General features: G+C 42.5%; 1 long non-coding RNA gene across 2 annotated transcripts; it reads left to right on the top strand.

The window, feature by feature from the left end:
- Positions 1-1273: 1273 nt before the first annotated feature.
- On the top strand, positions 1274-11721 carry LOC122464462. Of its 2 annotated transcripts, none has more exons than XR_006288511.1 (3): positions 1274-1384; positions 6157-7732; positions 10190-11721. It is a non-coding gene; the product is annotated as an uncharacterized LOC122464462 (long non-coding RNA). The 2 variants fall into 2 exon arrangements; XR_006288510.1 differs by having other exon boundaries at positions 1275-1384; positions 6160-7732.
- Positions 11722-15870: the final 4149 nt, after the last annotated feature.

Raw genomic sequence — 15870 nt, 5'->3', positions numbered from 1 at the left:
GACTACTTCTTTACACTACGGAGCTAAAAATAGGTTAGACATTCAGTCTCGGGCTGGAGCCCCGGCTCTGAGACACAACCTCTGTTGCTAATCATAGGACTCTAGCTTCAAACAAATAAGCAGGCTGCTTGGTCTCCAGATTAGTGGTCTGGGAACAAACAATTATAACCAATGCTTTCATAGGGAGGTTTGTGAGAGGAAAGCTCTGTAGACAGTGGCAGTCCTAGGATTGCCATGGGATGCTAATGAACGTTAATATTTGCTAATAGAAGCAAATTAATTAAAGCATGTCAAAAAGAGATTGTCTGGAGTACAAACCAAAGGCATTACTGTTGGACAAACGTGTCAGGGATGTCTAGCCCTGCCTCAGCGCAGGGGCCTGGACTAGATGACCTATTGAGGTCCCTTCCAGTCCTATATTTCTATGATTCAATTTAAAAACCCTTGTTTCCAAATCCAATACTTCATTTTCATGATTTATAAATATTAAATTTCAGCACATTAGCAATGTGTTATTGAAGTATAATAAAAAAACACACCAAATCTAAGGGGACCAAATTTACAAAACCTTTAAAGATTTGAAAGCACATATTTTAAGGTAAAATGATTCAGGGGGTGGGAAACAGTAGATTTTTGTGAATTTGCTGAAAATCATTTTTAAAAAAAAGTAAGCAAGGGAGTTCAAATGCAAGATAAAAATATACCTAGCTCTGAAACTCTTTTCCTTTGCAGCTCTGAAAGTCAAAGGAAAGGGGAGAGAGAGTAGTGGAATAATTGGACACTTGTATTCTTTAAGCTAGAAAGTGAACACTGAGGTTATCATCTCAATATAGGCATTCAGCAGAACTAGGTTGGGTGCATGAAATCCATTGTTTCCTTCTGTGTCTTGGAAGTTCTGCCTTACCATTTAGTATAGTGTGATGCAAGCGATGTGATAGTTATGGTTAAGAATTTGCTTCCAGTATCAAGGTATGTGGGCAGAGGAGAAAAGAGTGGATGGGAAGCTTCAGAGCTGTTTTAATTTATGGAGATCTGTAAAAAACCCAGACATCCTGGTTTGACTGGAAACCCCCAGTTTTTCATATAATATTAGTCTCCTGAGAACTTCTTTTGAGGCACATGAAATATGATGGTTTTTCAATTCTTCAGTATACACTGGAACTGAAAGAGTTAAGGAGCAACTCTGGGCCCGGGGAACTCCACCCAGCCACAACCGCTGAGCATGCGCCAGCTAGAGGTAGAACTTAAAAGGGAGCCAGACAGTTCAGAAAATGTCTGACAAGGCAGGAGGAGAGACCTACCCTGAGAGCCCCTGGAGAAGGGCACTACAGAAACTACCTTCAACAGAGAAAGAGCCTGCCTGCTGAGCCCAGAGGGGCTGAAGGTTGAATTATAATCTTTTCTTTTACTACTTTGAGAGGCAAACTGTAAGACTTTGGCAAGAGAGGGGTGGTAGAAAGTGGTCCAGGAAGGCAGCCGTAAGGCACTCCTGGGTGCTAGACACTAGTACCTTTTACGGGGCCCTGCAGCAGAGTGGGAGGGCCTGGGCTTCCCTACCAATGCTGCTTGTTAAGGAGGACACAAAAATCCTAATTTCTAGACTCTCCCTAGGGCAGGAAGGAAAAGATAAAGACCTTTGGAAATCCCCAGGTGGGACTGCACATCCAAGGGGGTCAATAGATGGACCCCATATTTTCCTTGGAATCCTGTCACACTGGTGAGAGAGATGACTGATTGCTGACCTGACCAGAGGGTTGCGTCAACCCCCATAAAAAACAGACTGCCAGGGGCATGACAGTGGCCTAAGGGGAAAGATTAGAGTCATGGAAAGCAGAGGCCTAAACACCTAACTACTAGGTGATGCTACCAGCAAACACCACCTGTTACAATCATTTAAAAGGTTTAGGTTTTTAATAATGACAAAATATATGGTAAAATCTGTTTCACTGATCAACTAGCAACTGTATGTTTTGCATCAGTCATTGTTCAAGCCTAAAGTAAATCCATTATTATTTATGTCTGAATATAAGTGTCATACCAGAACTTTCTGAAGCCTTCATGATCCATTGCTGACTTTGAGCACTCATCAGCTAGACTTCCAGTGATCTGCTGCACACCATCCATCCATCTCCTCACTGGTCATGCCTACTACAATGACCCTCCACCATTTCTTCCATAGTAACTCTGACACTGACAGACCAGCCAACGTGTGTATGCCCATAACAACTTAATGGGAGGCATTACAATTGCTATCAAGGCAATACACTTGTTTGTGAATTTCAGAGAGATGTACTAGACTAGCAATCAAACTCATTCATTCATAGTAATAGAAATCAAGGGTAGATGCAAAGTGTGTTTATTTGTGTTTACCTGTATCTTACTAGAAGTTTAACAGTGTAACCAGATTAGTTTGTAGATGCTAATTCCCTTTCATGTCTTAATTGCCTTAATTGTGTATGTGACTATGTCCAGTTAACCTTAAGATCAAAGATGTAAGATACTTCAGGAAACTAATAATATCTACATTGTCTTCAGCTTAACTATCTCTGTTGTAATTAATTATTAATTGCATAGGCGCCGACTCATGAGTGCTCCACTTAGCATTCACTGGCAGCTAGCTCCACCCTCCCCCCAAGTGCCTCCCATTCACCAGCAGCCCTGCTGATCATCTCCTTCCCCCTCCCTCCCAGTGCCTACTGCCCACTGCAATCAGCTGTTTCGTGAGGTGCAGGAGGCTGTGGGAGGAGCAGGGACTGGGCATGCTCAGGGGAGGGGGCAGAACTGGGTGGGAAGAGGTGGGGTGGGGCCGGAAGAGGTAGGGTGGGTGGGGATTTAGGGGAAAGGGTGGGGGTGGGGCCTGGGGCAGAGCAGGGGATTGAGCACCTGCTGGTCCCGGAGGAAGCTGGTACGTATGGTTAATCATTTTATGTGAATGAGTGTAACTAGTTCAGGGGTGGCCAACCTGTGGCTCTGGAGCCACATGCGGCTCTTCAGAAGTTAATACGCAGCTCCTCTTGTATAAGCACCGACTCCAGGGCTGGAGCTACAGGCACCAACTTTCCAATGTGCCAAGGGGGTGCTCACTGCTCAACCCTGGCTCTGCCGCAGGTCCTGCCCCCCACTCTACCCCTTCCCGCCCCCACCCCTGAGCCTGCCGTGCCCTCGCTCCTCCCCCTCTCCCCCAGAGCCTCCTGCATGCCACAAAACAGCTGATTGGGAGGTGTGGGGAAGGAGAGGGAGGTGCTGATCGGTGGGGCTGCCAGAGGGCGGGAGGCGCTGGGAGCAGGGCAGGGGAGCTGATGGTGGGGGGTGGCGCTCTCCTGACATATTACTGTGGCTCTTTAGCAATGTACACTGGTAAATTCTGGCTCCTTCTCAGGCTTAGGTTGGCCACCCCTGAACTAGTTTATCTGTGTATGCATAGGAAATAGAAGATTAATTTAAAAGCAAAGGTCCAAATTACCTATTCTTTTTCCAGGGAAGTCCCTGCTGTGATGACTGCTGTGTGCAGGCTTGTCAGCCTGCTAAAGAGCTATAAAAGTGAAAAATCAGGCCTGATCTTGCAATCTCTAGCCTGCTTAAACTTTGAACAGGGAAAGTATAAGCAATGGTGGATTAGCCCCTGGGCCAACGGGGCCCGTGCCCAGGGGCCCTGGCCAATTGGGGCCCTCTGGAAGAGTGGGCACCCCCATACCCTGACCCGCTCTGCCTGCGCTCTAGCCAGGGAGCAGGGGCGGGGGGCTTGCCCCGCTCCGCCAGCCCAGCATGGGGGGCCCCTGGCAGGCGGAAGGAGTGGGGAGGGGCCCCCACTTGCTTAGGCCCAGATGCCCCACAAAACCCTAATGCACCCCTGAATATAAGTCATAAGATGGAGAGTGCTAAAGGAGTTGGCGGATGTGATTGCAGAGCCATTGGCCATTATCTTTGAAAACTCATGGCGATCGTGGGAGGTCCCAGACGACTGGAAAAAGCCTAATGTAGTGCCCATCTTTAAAAAAGGGAAGGAGGAGGATCCTGGGAACTACAGGCCAGTCCGCCTCACCTCAGTCCCTGGAAAAATCATGGAGCAGGTCCTCAAGGAATCAGTTCTGAAGCACTTAGAGCAGAGGAAAGTGATCATGAACAGTCAGCATGGATTCACCAAGGGCAAGTCATGCCTGACTAATCTAATTGCCTTCTATGACGAGATAACTGGCTCTGTGGATGAGGGGAAAGCAGTGGGAGTGTTGTTCCTTGACTTTAGCAAAGCTTTTGACACAGTCTCCCACAGTATTCTTGCCAGCAAGTTAAAGAAGTATGGGCTGGATGAATGGACTATAAGGTGGATAGAAAGCTGGCTAGATTGTCGGGCTCAGTGGGTAGTGATCAATGGCTCCATGTCTAGTTGGCAGCCGATATCAAGTGGAGTGCCCCAAGGGTCGGTCCTGGGGCCGGTTTTGTTCAATATCTTCTTTAACGATCTGGAGGATGGTGTGGATTGCACCCTCAGGAAGTTTTCAGATGACGCTAAACAGGGAGGAGAGGTATACGCTGGAGGGTAGGGACAGGATACAGAAGGCCTTAGATAAATTAGAGGATTGGGCCAAAAGAAATCTGATGAGGTTCAACAAGGACAAGTGCAGAGTCCTGCGCTTAGGACGGAAGAATCCCATACACCGCTACAGACAAGGGACCGAATGGCTCAGCAGCCGTTCTGCAGAAAAGGACCTAGGGGTTACACTGGACAAGAAGCTGGATATGAGTCAACAGTGTGCCCTTGTTGCCAAGAAGGCCAATGGCATTTTGGGCTGTATAAGTAGGGGCATTGCCAGCAGGTCGAGGGACGTGATCGTTCCCCTCTATTCGACATTGGTGAGGCCTCATCTGGAGTACTGTGTCCAGTTTTGGGCCCCATACTACAAGAAGGATGTGGAAAAATTGGAAAGAGTCCAGCGGAGGGCAACAAAAATGATTAGGGGACTGGAACACATGAGTTATGAGGAGAGGCTGAGGGAACTGGGGATGTTTAGTCTGTGGAAGAGAAGAATGAGGGGGGATTTGATAGCTGTTTTCAACTACCTGAAAGGGGGTTCCAAAGAGGATGGATCTAGACTGTTCTCAGTGATAGCAGATGACAGAACAAGGAGTAATGGTCTCAAGTTGCAGTGGGGGAGGTTTAGGTTGGATGTTAGGAAAAATTTTTTCACTAGGAGGGTGGTGAAACACTGGAATGCGTTACCTAGGGAGGTGGTGGAATCTCCTTCCTTAGAAGTTTTTAAGGTCAGGCTTGACAAAGCCCTGGCTGGGATGATTTAGTTGGGGATCTGTCCTGCTTTGAGCAGGGGTTTGGACTAGATGACCTCCTGAGGTCCCTTCCAACCCTGATATTCTGTGAGTCTATGATCTTTCAAATTATTATTTGGAATAACCTGGAAAATGCACGAAAGACTATAATATACTTTATATCTAAACTGACTTTGTATTCTGACCTGTTGTGATGATTCCAGAGAGACTTTTAAAAGCTAGCAGTTTATTCCATCACTGCTGCGATCCTGAACTGTGAACATGGGAAGTCACTCATATGTATGTTGATCTTTAACCATTTGATGTTGATCTTTAACTACAACTCTCTTCTTTCTTTTTCCTTTTATTATGAAACCTTTAGTTTTAGTTACTAAAGGATTGACATTAGCGTGATTATTGGGTGAGATCTGAGACTCATAATGATCTAGGGATAAGTGATTGGTCCTCTGGAATTGGTGAACCTCGCATATGGTGAATCAGGTTTTCAGTAACCCCTCACTATATTAGACTTGGCTCTCTAATGGAAGCAAAGGGCTGGAACGCTTTAAGAGGACTGTATTTGGCTTCTTGTTAACCAGTGTGGTTTTACAGAAGCTGTTTTGTTACTGGCTAGGTGAATTTAATTAGAGAATAAATCATCAGTTTGGGGGGGATTGTCTGCCCTATTTCTTGCCATCTTCCCTGAGTGTGGCATTCTCAGTGTGGCCCATCAAGGCACCCCGGTCACAGTAACTTTCTCCCTGTTATTTCCATATCTATGCAGAATGTGAGCAAAACACATAAGATTGCATCTGTTGATTTCCAACACCAAGGTCTGCTTTTTTTCTAATAATATTTCTAATACAGGCATTCGTCTTTTATTTTCTTGTCCAGCAGATACACAAGAGTCTACACCAGCACCACATTTCAAAAGCTTCAATTTTCTTCTTGTCAGCAGCATTAACTTTCCCCACTTCATATCTATAAATTGTTAAGGAGAAAGTTAGGCTTTCATCAGTCACACCTCTGTACATTTTCAGATGTTCTTCTACACTTTAAGGGAGGTCACAGCTGAGCAAGCAATCCCTACTCATCTTCCCATTTCATTTGGAACAGTCTCCTTGATTGGACTTATGTGAGCCCAGATAATTAAATTCATCTGCCTGATGGTATAACAAAGAACCATATTGACTCTGTAATGATACAGCAACATTGGAGATCAAGTATCCAATGGACAAAGACTTTCCTGGGTGTCTGATCCATAATCTGCAAACAGCTGTTCACCTCAAACATCAAATTAAAATGTAAAAAAGATATGACATTCAACAGGTCCACTGCATTTGGACTTGTCCAGAATCAACAAAAATTATAACTTTTGTCCAGAATGGCGTTGAGCATTGGCACAGGTGAAAGAAGAGAATAACCCCAACAAACTTTAGAGTAAAATGAAAACTATAATGCTTGAGGCTGCCAAAGCACACATTCCAAAAAGTCAGTATCCGATTGCATCATGGTTTACTGAGCAAGTGTCTGAGCTGACAGAAAAACGAGGTAGAGTGACGGAGAATGACTTGGAGACAAAAGAATGTAGGAGAGAATATATGGAACTGAGCAGACAGATTCAAAGGCAGATGAGAGAAGATGAGCAAATATATAAGGGCAAAATGCATGGAACTTGAGAACTATAAAGAGTAATAATACAAAAGGTATGTTCACAGTTGTGAGACTTCTCAACAAAAGGTTTTCCCTATAATCAAACATGAGCATGAGGGCAGAGTCCTCACTGAGGGTCATGATATTAAACACAAGGGGAGAGATTACTGTGCCAGTCTGCCAGCCTCACCAGAGCCACTCATAATACAAGAAAATGGAAAAGAGAATCTGGAGCCAAAGCCATCAGTCATGCAAAAGCACGTGGCTCTTGCTGTCATGACAATGAGGCCTGGGAAAGCACCAAGAATAGATAACTTGCCAACAGATCAGTTAAAAGCAACTGGCAAATGTGGTCCTGATATTACGTGGAAAATTTGTAATGATATATGGATGACTAGAAATTGGCCAGATGACTGGCCAAAGGGAATTTTTCTGTCCTTGCCAAAAAAGGGAGACATAACACAGTCTATTAACTATCAAACCATCTCCCTGATATCACTCAGGAGCAAAGCTCTGATCAACATATTTAGGATTGCATGAAACTAAAGACAGAAGCAGAACTAGCACCACAACAAGCCGGTTTCAGAGGGGACTGAGGCACACATGACCAAATCATGAATATCCGTCACATCATTGAAAAATGCAGAGTGCAGTCACACACTGATCATGTGCTTCATTAACTATTAAAAAGCTTTTGATCCAGTCCAGCACAATCATCTTTGGAGGATACTGGCTGACATGGGGATTCCAGAGCATCTCATTGAACTCGTCACAAGTCTCTACCATCACCAACAGACCACAGTATCAACTGCAGTAAGTAAGTAACAGTGAATGGTTTCCCACTGGGCAGGGTGTGAAACAAGGGTGTATTTTGTCCCAAGGTTTTTAAATAAATATATACACAGAATTTATTATGGGACAAGCCTTGAAAGGTTCTGACAAAGTGGAAGGAGCTGGGATTTCCATTTGTAGACACTTCTTAACTGACCTCCAGTAGACTGATGACACACTACTCTTTCCTACAGTTACCAGTGCAATGCAACAAATGTTGGAGTCTCTAAGAACAGTTAGAGAGGAATATGGACTTTTCCTGAATGCAACACAGACAAAATGCTTGTACATTGACATGACTAACAAAAACAGAAAGCAAGTGGACATTGTGTTGAATAGACAAACTGTAAAGGCAGTAGATGAATTTACTTATCAAGCCTACAGCTTGTCATAATCTGGCAAACCACAATATTCCAGTGAGTTAACCCAGTCTAGTCACTACAACACCCTGTTCTGAACCCTTTCCCAGATCCTTGTTGTCTTCTTCCAGTCTGAGCTTCATACAGTCTATAGTGCAGCTCACTGCTTTTAAATTAGTCTCCCATTTCTTGTCTGCATTTTCCTCCTTCAAACCTAACTCTTCCGGGAATCTTTCTTCCCTTGTTCTCCTCAATTGTGATCTCTCTTCTCCCACCCACACACAATCTGTTTTATGTCTCCCCTTTGACTGTAAGTTTCATGGCAGAAAGGTGTCACTCTTGTTTTATGTAGCTCCTCACACACTTATACCACTATATAAATGAATGTCATTATTGACCACCTACTGCACTTGAGATGTACAATAAACAGGTGAATGAGATGAGATGACTCCTTTTTCCCTTTCATCTATCATTATATTAATAAGCCCTAAAAATACACTGCATAAGTCTTATTGCTTAATTTCACATTTTAGTAACACTAGCTTATGTGGTATGTTCCATCTGGGTTATTTTAGAATGCAAGGGAATGGCTAAACAACTTCTACATTTAATTCACTTTTTTCTTTTTCTGGCTGGAACACAATAAAGCAAATTAAAATCAGTGATTGATTGTCTTTGAAAGCATTATCATCAAGGCTGAATACTTAAACAGTGTGCCAAATGAAACTATTTAATCACATTCTTTCCTGTGTCTCTCACTTCTCAGTCGGTATATCATGAGCCAAGTAAATGACATTAACTTTTATTCAAAATAGGAAAAGTTCATTTATTCAGTTTGAACATTCCTCCCATGTCAAAGATGTGGTGTTTTTTTTCTTGAAGTCTCTATATTTAGGAAAACATAACAGTATTTGAATTGAAGTCATTTGGTATTATATATATGTATATACCTTTTAGAAATGGCTCACAGAGAGGTTCTGTCCTCCTACTACAACATGGACAAAGCCCTAGTGAACGTGGAATGCTGTTTCCATCAATATACACCTGCGTACAATTGTGGAATCCTTCTAATAGATGGTCAATACTGTTTCGTGTTCTTCTTAGCTGGTGTTTCTTTGAATCATTCTCATGTATTGAACTACACTGTTTGGTTTTTTGGGGTGTGTTATGTTTCAGTTCTATTCTATTAGTTGTCTCAAGGCCTGTGGTGATGGGTGTCCTAGATAATATCAAAATGCTACTATTCTGCACCCTGCCCTCATTTTGCATGACTACACATGGTGCCAGGCAGGGGAGAACCAGGATCACTTGTCTTTTTTGTATTAATGTAAAACACCGCTACTCTATGCATTTCTGACTTTCTTTTTGTGGCTACATTACTAAAATGTACAGAAGATACATTTGTAATGTAATGATCTGAAAACAAAGAAATAATTTTAATAAATTTAATCATGTTGATCTTTATTTTTATTTAAAAAAAGTATTTTTCTCCAAACTGGCACTTATCAATTTATGGGCCAATATGTTGTACATTTCTCTTCTGCTGGATCTGTTGCTGAATCTTTTAGTAACTATGACCACGCCCCAAGATCCTTTTTATTTCTCCCCATTTCTAGATGCAGAGGGGCACTTTTATGCCAACCCTGTTTGGCATGGCAAGTAGACCCTCAAAGAGCCTAACTGGGGTTCACGTATAAGCCTGGCAGAATCTGGCCCTTAATTTTCATGTTTTCTCAGAGCGCGTACAAGTGGGATTTGAATCTCGTAATTTTATTTCCCCAAAATTTTTAGGAAAAGGAGGGAGGATATTTTTTTGTAGCTTCCCCAGCAGGAAGTCGATGACATTTGCATGCTGAATTTCAAAGAGTACTGACAAATTAAGCCTTTTTATTTTAGTTGCAATCACATTGCCTTTTGTGTGTGAGGGGTGGGGGGAATGCTGTTTAAAATCTGTAAATACCACTCCTACTTCGAGTGCTTGTTCACGTCTATTCCACATTAATGTGGAATGGACGTGAACAATACATCTCAAAGAACAACAGTTACGAGAAAGTAAGTAACTGTTTTTTTTTTATCCCTTTCAGATCCACTTAAAGGGTCACTTCTCCCATGGTGCCTACAGAACACAGCCATGTGATAACAGCTAAGCAGGTGATGAGCAGAGATTACTGATATTGATCATCTTATTATACCGATGTATTGTGCACCCAGTTGGTCTATGCAAAACATACATGATTTACTATTACCCTGTCCTATTACCCATTCAACCCTCCACCCATTTGTTTTGTGTTTTTGTCTTTAAGGTTGTGTGCTCTTTGAGGTAGGGATTATCTTTTGCTATATATCTGTGCAGCACCTAGTACAATATGTCCCGAACCTGGCTGGAGGCACTACTTAAATACAAACAAAGACAACAGTAATTAATAATAAACTGACACACTGACCTGTCTTAAACAGTACAAGGATTGTCTGGACAGTCCAGTTAAGGTGTCTGTCCATTTTAAACTGACAATCTGTACAGAAACCTGTATTACATAAAGAGACCTTAATTCATTTTAATCCCACCATCCACCATTTTCACTAGCATTCATTTTACCATGACCCACCCTTGTGGTTCTTCTCCATCCCCACATCCTCGCTGAATATTACCCTCTATGAAATCCACAGATCTGTGTAGGGTGACCATACATCCTGTTTTGACTGGGACAGTCCCTTTTTTTAAGCTCTGTCCCACCTGTCCTGACTCCCCCCCAGCCAAAAGGAGGCATTTGTTCTGTTTGCTCTTGCTGACTTGATCAGTTGGCAAGAACAAATGGGACAAATGCCCACTTTTGTCAAAAAAGTGGGGTGCAGTGTGGAGGAATGTTGGGGGGGTGAGCAGAGATACCAGCCCTTCCCGCCCCGCAGTTCGGAGGCAGAGCTGGGGAGGGGAGGCAGTGTTCCAGCATGGGGGTGGGGGGGCCGCAGGGTTCCAGCGACCAGCAGACAGTCTCCGGAGGCCCCCCTCCTCCCTTGCAGCATTCTAGCCACGGGCAACAGTCTTGCGGTGGGGAGGGCAAAGGGGGAATCGGGCAACTGGCTGCGGGTGTCCCATTTTCTCTTTGGGAAATATGGTCACCCTAGATCTGTGGCATACTGTCTATTAACTACTTCAGGTATTCCTCTCTGAACTTATTGAGTTTACTATACAGTGCTGTGATTCGCTTCTTGTGAGAAGAAAGGCTACCACTTGTGTGCCTATCACCAGTTCACTGGGGGATAAGTCCTCATGTGATCTTAAAAGTGGGGAGAGTAAACTCCTAATCTATACCAGGAATGGATACGGGCTGGGACTGCTTTTTCTATATAAATATGTACGGGGGTGGCAGGACCTGGGATGATTGACAGACTGACAAGTCCCTGGCAGAAAGTGACCTGAAAGGAGCAGGGTTTTAAATACAAGGTTTGCTTTCTTGAGAAGTCAGAGAGTACAGTGGGTAGGAGAGATCAGCTATAAACAAATCTCTGGCCTAGAAAAGCAGGAAGTGTCTGTGCCTTTGATCAAAGCATTTGGGTTTTTGCATTGTTAACTGTCTTTTCTTTTTCTACAAATAAATACAGCTGCTTTTTTGGTACCAAAATGAACATGCTCTAAACTGGTTTCTGTTGAGGGCTCTGGCACCGCACTTGCTGTACCTTTAAGAATTTTCTCTAGTGAAGCTGGGAGACTTTGATTTCTTTCTGTTGGGACATAAAACAGTAAGTGTGTGTGTGTTCACTAGAGCGCACAAGACTTCACAGTTGGAGGGTGAAGCATAACCATTTAAGGGGGAAAAAGGAGGTTGGTTTGAATGAGAGAGCTCATATGTAAAGGAGATGAGGCTGAAGTAGAGGAGAAGTATGATTCTAAGTAGGCATAATAGAGGCATGCAGGTATTTAGTGCCTCCTGTAAAGTGAGGCTTAGTGACTTGTCACACATCACACAGGAAGTCCGCGTAAGAGTGGCACCAGAAATTAGAGGCCAGATCCTTGCCAAAGTCTCTTTGTGCCACTTGAGCCATTACAACCCAATGTAATTTACAGCAGCTCTAGGCTGCTTTAACTTGTGGTGTGGAAAGGTTTGGCCCTAACCTCTCCCCAGATTTGGGGAGTAAGTGAGTCAGGAAAGTGGTTTAGAGTCACTTTGCTTTTGTCTTAGTTATGCTGGGCTCTGCTCCATCACAGCTGAAGATTCAGTCCTAAATGTGCTGACTCCTAGTAGAGTGGATAAGAGGTTGGGTTCCTGGGGTTTCAAAACATCCGTAACTATGCGCTTTAGAAAATATTGTTTCCAGAGGGTAATATGGTCAGTTATTTCAGGTAATGGAACATCCAACAGTCTAGTTCTTTGTTTTTGAAAGCAAGAACAGGAATGCTGAAGGAACAAAAATATGTACAGAGAAACCTGTACACAGCCATCAGTATGGGTTAAACACTGAATGTTTTTGGCAGAAGTGCAGATCCGTAGGCTTCCAGTAGTCTCACCTGTAAATAGAGATCTGGGGAAATTAAGAGGTAAGGCCTTTGAAAACATTCCAAACCTCTGTGATTCACTGAGATCTGACTAAATTTGTCTTGGGCACATTTTTCTTCCTGAGAGTAGAATTTGGTTTTAAGGCTGGTACAATAGATGAAAAGCAATTTTCCAGACCCTTGCAACCCTGCAGCAATGCTGCTTGCAGTGACATAGACACAAACCTCCTTTACTTTTCATGGTTTACCATCAGTAGGATTAATTAATGTGTCGCACATCCCTTCCTTATCAATTACTTTTTAAAATGAACAAATTGACAAGAACATTAGAAAATATAACGGCTATTAACAAAACTAAGAATATTCTTCTCAGGTGTCTGGACCATTGATACATTCCATCCTTATGATCTACAAATTAGAGAGCTTGTATGCTTCCAGGTATAAGAAGGAGTCTTCTCTTAACACTTGGAACTTAGTAAATATAAGTAATTACAACAAATCAGAGGCCATTGTGTAGCTGGTATCTTTTTTTTTAATTGCATTTATTTATAAAGCATGAGCAAGGAACTTTACAAATCACTACCAAACACAATCCAAAAATACAATACTAACAATCACAGAATTGAATGTATTACTTTTTGGTTAGAGAAATAAATGCTCCAGGAAATGAAGAATGGGACCTGATGAAGTGACAGGGGACCTGGTGAAAGTCTTGGGCAAGAGAGGCATAAAATGGATGATCAGAGTGGTTAAAGCCATATGGATAGATAGACTTGCACCTGTCCTTCAGGAATTGGTTCCAATTCTTAAGAAGGGAAGTATCCATGAATGTGGAAACTATGAAGGGATAAAGCTATTGTTGCATAGGATGATGATACTGGAAGTATCCTGGAAGCTAGGATAAGGAGAATGGTGGCACCCCTCCTCAAACAAGACCAGTTCAGCTTTAGGAAAAGATGAGGAACCACAGATGCCATGTTTATAATATGGCAAGGGATAGAGAAGCAGCTAGAACACCAGCAGGATAGGTTGGAGGCTTTTAGAGACCTGGAAAAGGCATACAATAAAGTGGACCAAAGGACACTCACACTAATGCTGAGGAAGTATGAAAGATTTAATAACTATTGGAATGCCCTATTTAGATCACCTACAACAGTGATCTATCTGAATGTGGTTTTTGGAACAAGAAGTCTCTTTGAAGCGAAAGCTGGACCGCACCCGGGGACAGCCCTAAGTCTGCTCCTGTTTATCATATTGATGGACTGTGTCAGCAGGAGGATCCCACTGGGAAACTGTGAGAAGCTGTTATCTGCAGCTGACATAGCAATAAGGGCATCCTCAAAAGGACACCTAGCGATAGTAAACCAGTGATATGACCAGCTAAACTGGCATGGGATGAAAATGAGCATGATTGAGGTCACGTGGGTCAGTAGAGGTGCCACAGGGAAACTGGACATAGAGATTAATTAAGTGAAACTAAACCAGCCTTACCAGTTCAGGTACATTGGCAGGTGGGTTATGGAAGACTGCAAGCTTGAAGATGAAATACAGTCAAAACTGGGGAATGCTGGACGAGTGTGGAATAACATCTCAGGGGTTGTGTAAATTAAGCCAGTGTCACTGAGTCTTAAAAGTCCACTGTGTGCAGTGCAATGCTGGTTGTTGCAGAAGCATGGGAGATAAGGAGACAACAGGTTCAACGCCTACAGGTGCTTGAGATGAGATGCCTTTGTGCCATAAAAGGGGCTCTTTCATTTCAAAATCTGTCTTTGTGTATTAGGGTGGAGGTTAAAGTTCATGAGGTGGCTGACAAAAGCCCTGGCTCAAACTACCTTTACTTTTCCTAACAAAAATCTCTATCTGTATGAAGAATGAACCAGGTGGTTCAAATTCATATCCAGAAGTTCTCTGTAGTTTCATTGATATGGCAAAGCTCTTGTTCCTTACTGAAAAGATGACATTTGCTATTGAACACTGACATTTAAAAATACAAAACTAGCATATTACATTTTTTCTGAAATATTTGATATTTTAGCAAACAAATGACAGGCAAGGCTTTTCTGGTTTCATTAACTTTTGAGGAAACATTATACACATTATTTGTTCTGGACTCTCAATACTTCTCCATTGCAGTGGCAAATGGATGAAAAGTTGATCTTGAGGAGTTTAAGGCAAATTGCAATGTTATTTTATTTATCATGGTAGCATCCAAAGACTTCAGTCCAGATTGGGGTCCTTTTGGGGTAAGGTAGCAAATGCAACATAAAAGATGGTCTCTGCTTTAAAGTTTTTTGATAAATATATCAAGACTAATTAGAAAACACCTTGAAGAGGAAGAGTTTACTCCTTTTATATCAGAAATGCAAGAGCTAACATGGTTCTTATTGCGGATTATGGAAAGTACAAAATCAGCCCAATATTAAAATTAGGAAGTATAGGACCTAGATAGGTGCCACAGAAAACAAAGCTGTGCAGTATCATCCACTATTGGAGCATATATGCACAGCTTTGCTTACTCTAATATCAAAGATATAGTGGGACTGCAACCAATGGAACTGCACCAGTGTAAAACCAATAGAGAATCTAGCCCAATAAGTGTCATGGTTGTTTGATTCATTTAATGTTGGCAGGGCTGCTTTTTTCTTAACTATACACAGATGTGCAAACTGTAAAGTTGGAATAATGATTATTAAGGAGCTGTTAAGGGGCCAAATTGAAGTCAATAGAATGGACTTTGGATTAGTTCCTATTTACATCTCCCATATATTGTGCAATTTTGAAGGGCTGTCCAAATATCCTTTTCATTTTGCAATGGACATAATTCAGATTTTGAATACCTTTGTAACTTTTAAGATAAAAAATCATCATAATCACAGCTTCATTCTGTCCACTCTCGGAGAAAGTTCTGAGCATTAGAGCTGGGAAAACTATTTGCAGCAGACAATTTATTTGTAGCCTTTTTGTTTTGAGAATTATCTGCAAACAGATTGAATAATAAACCAATAAAATACAAGTAATTCAATTAGTTGTTTAGGCAACTGTCTTTGAGCCAATGGACTACTTTTGAACTGTTCACTCTGGCTATTTTTTGTGCTGGGTAATCAGTCAAATAAGTCAGGTAGTATTTTTTCTGCTCCCTGAATGGATGACTCCCAAAGCCCTGGAGGGCTGTCTACATTATGGCAGCCTGTCATCGATTACTGATGGTTGGTAGTGCTGCCTAGACTTTTTGTAGCTCTGTGCACCATGGCTCCACCTGTTCCTATCTCTGAC

Source organism: Chelonia mydas, chromosome 2 (assembly GCF_015237465.2).
Source record: "Chelonia mydas isolate rCheMyd1 chromosome 2, rCheMyd1.pri.v2, whole genome shotgun sequence".
NCBI classification, from domain to species: domain Eukaryota; kingdom Metazoa; phylum Chordata; order Testudines; family Cheloniidae; genus Chelonia; species Chelonia mydas.
The sequence above is the reverse complement of the archived record's forward strand: the minus strand, read 5'-3'. Positions and strand labels throughout refer to the sequence as shown.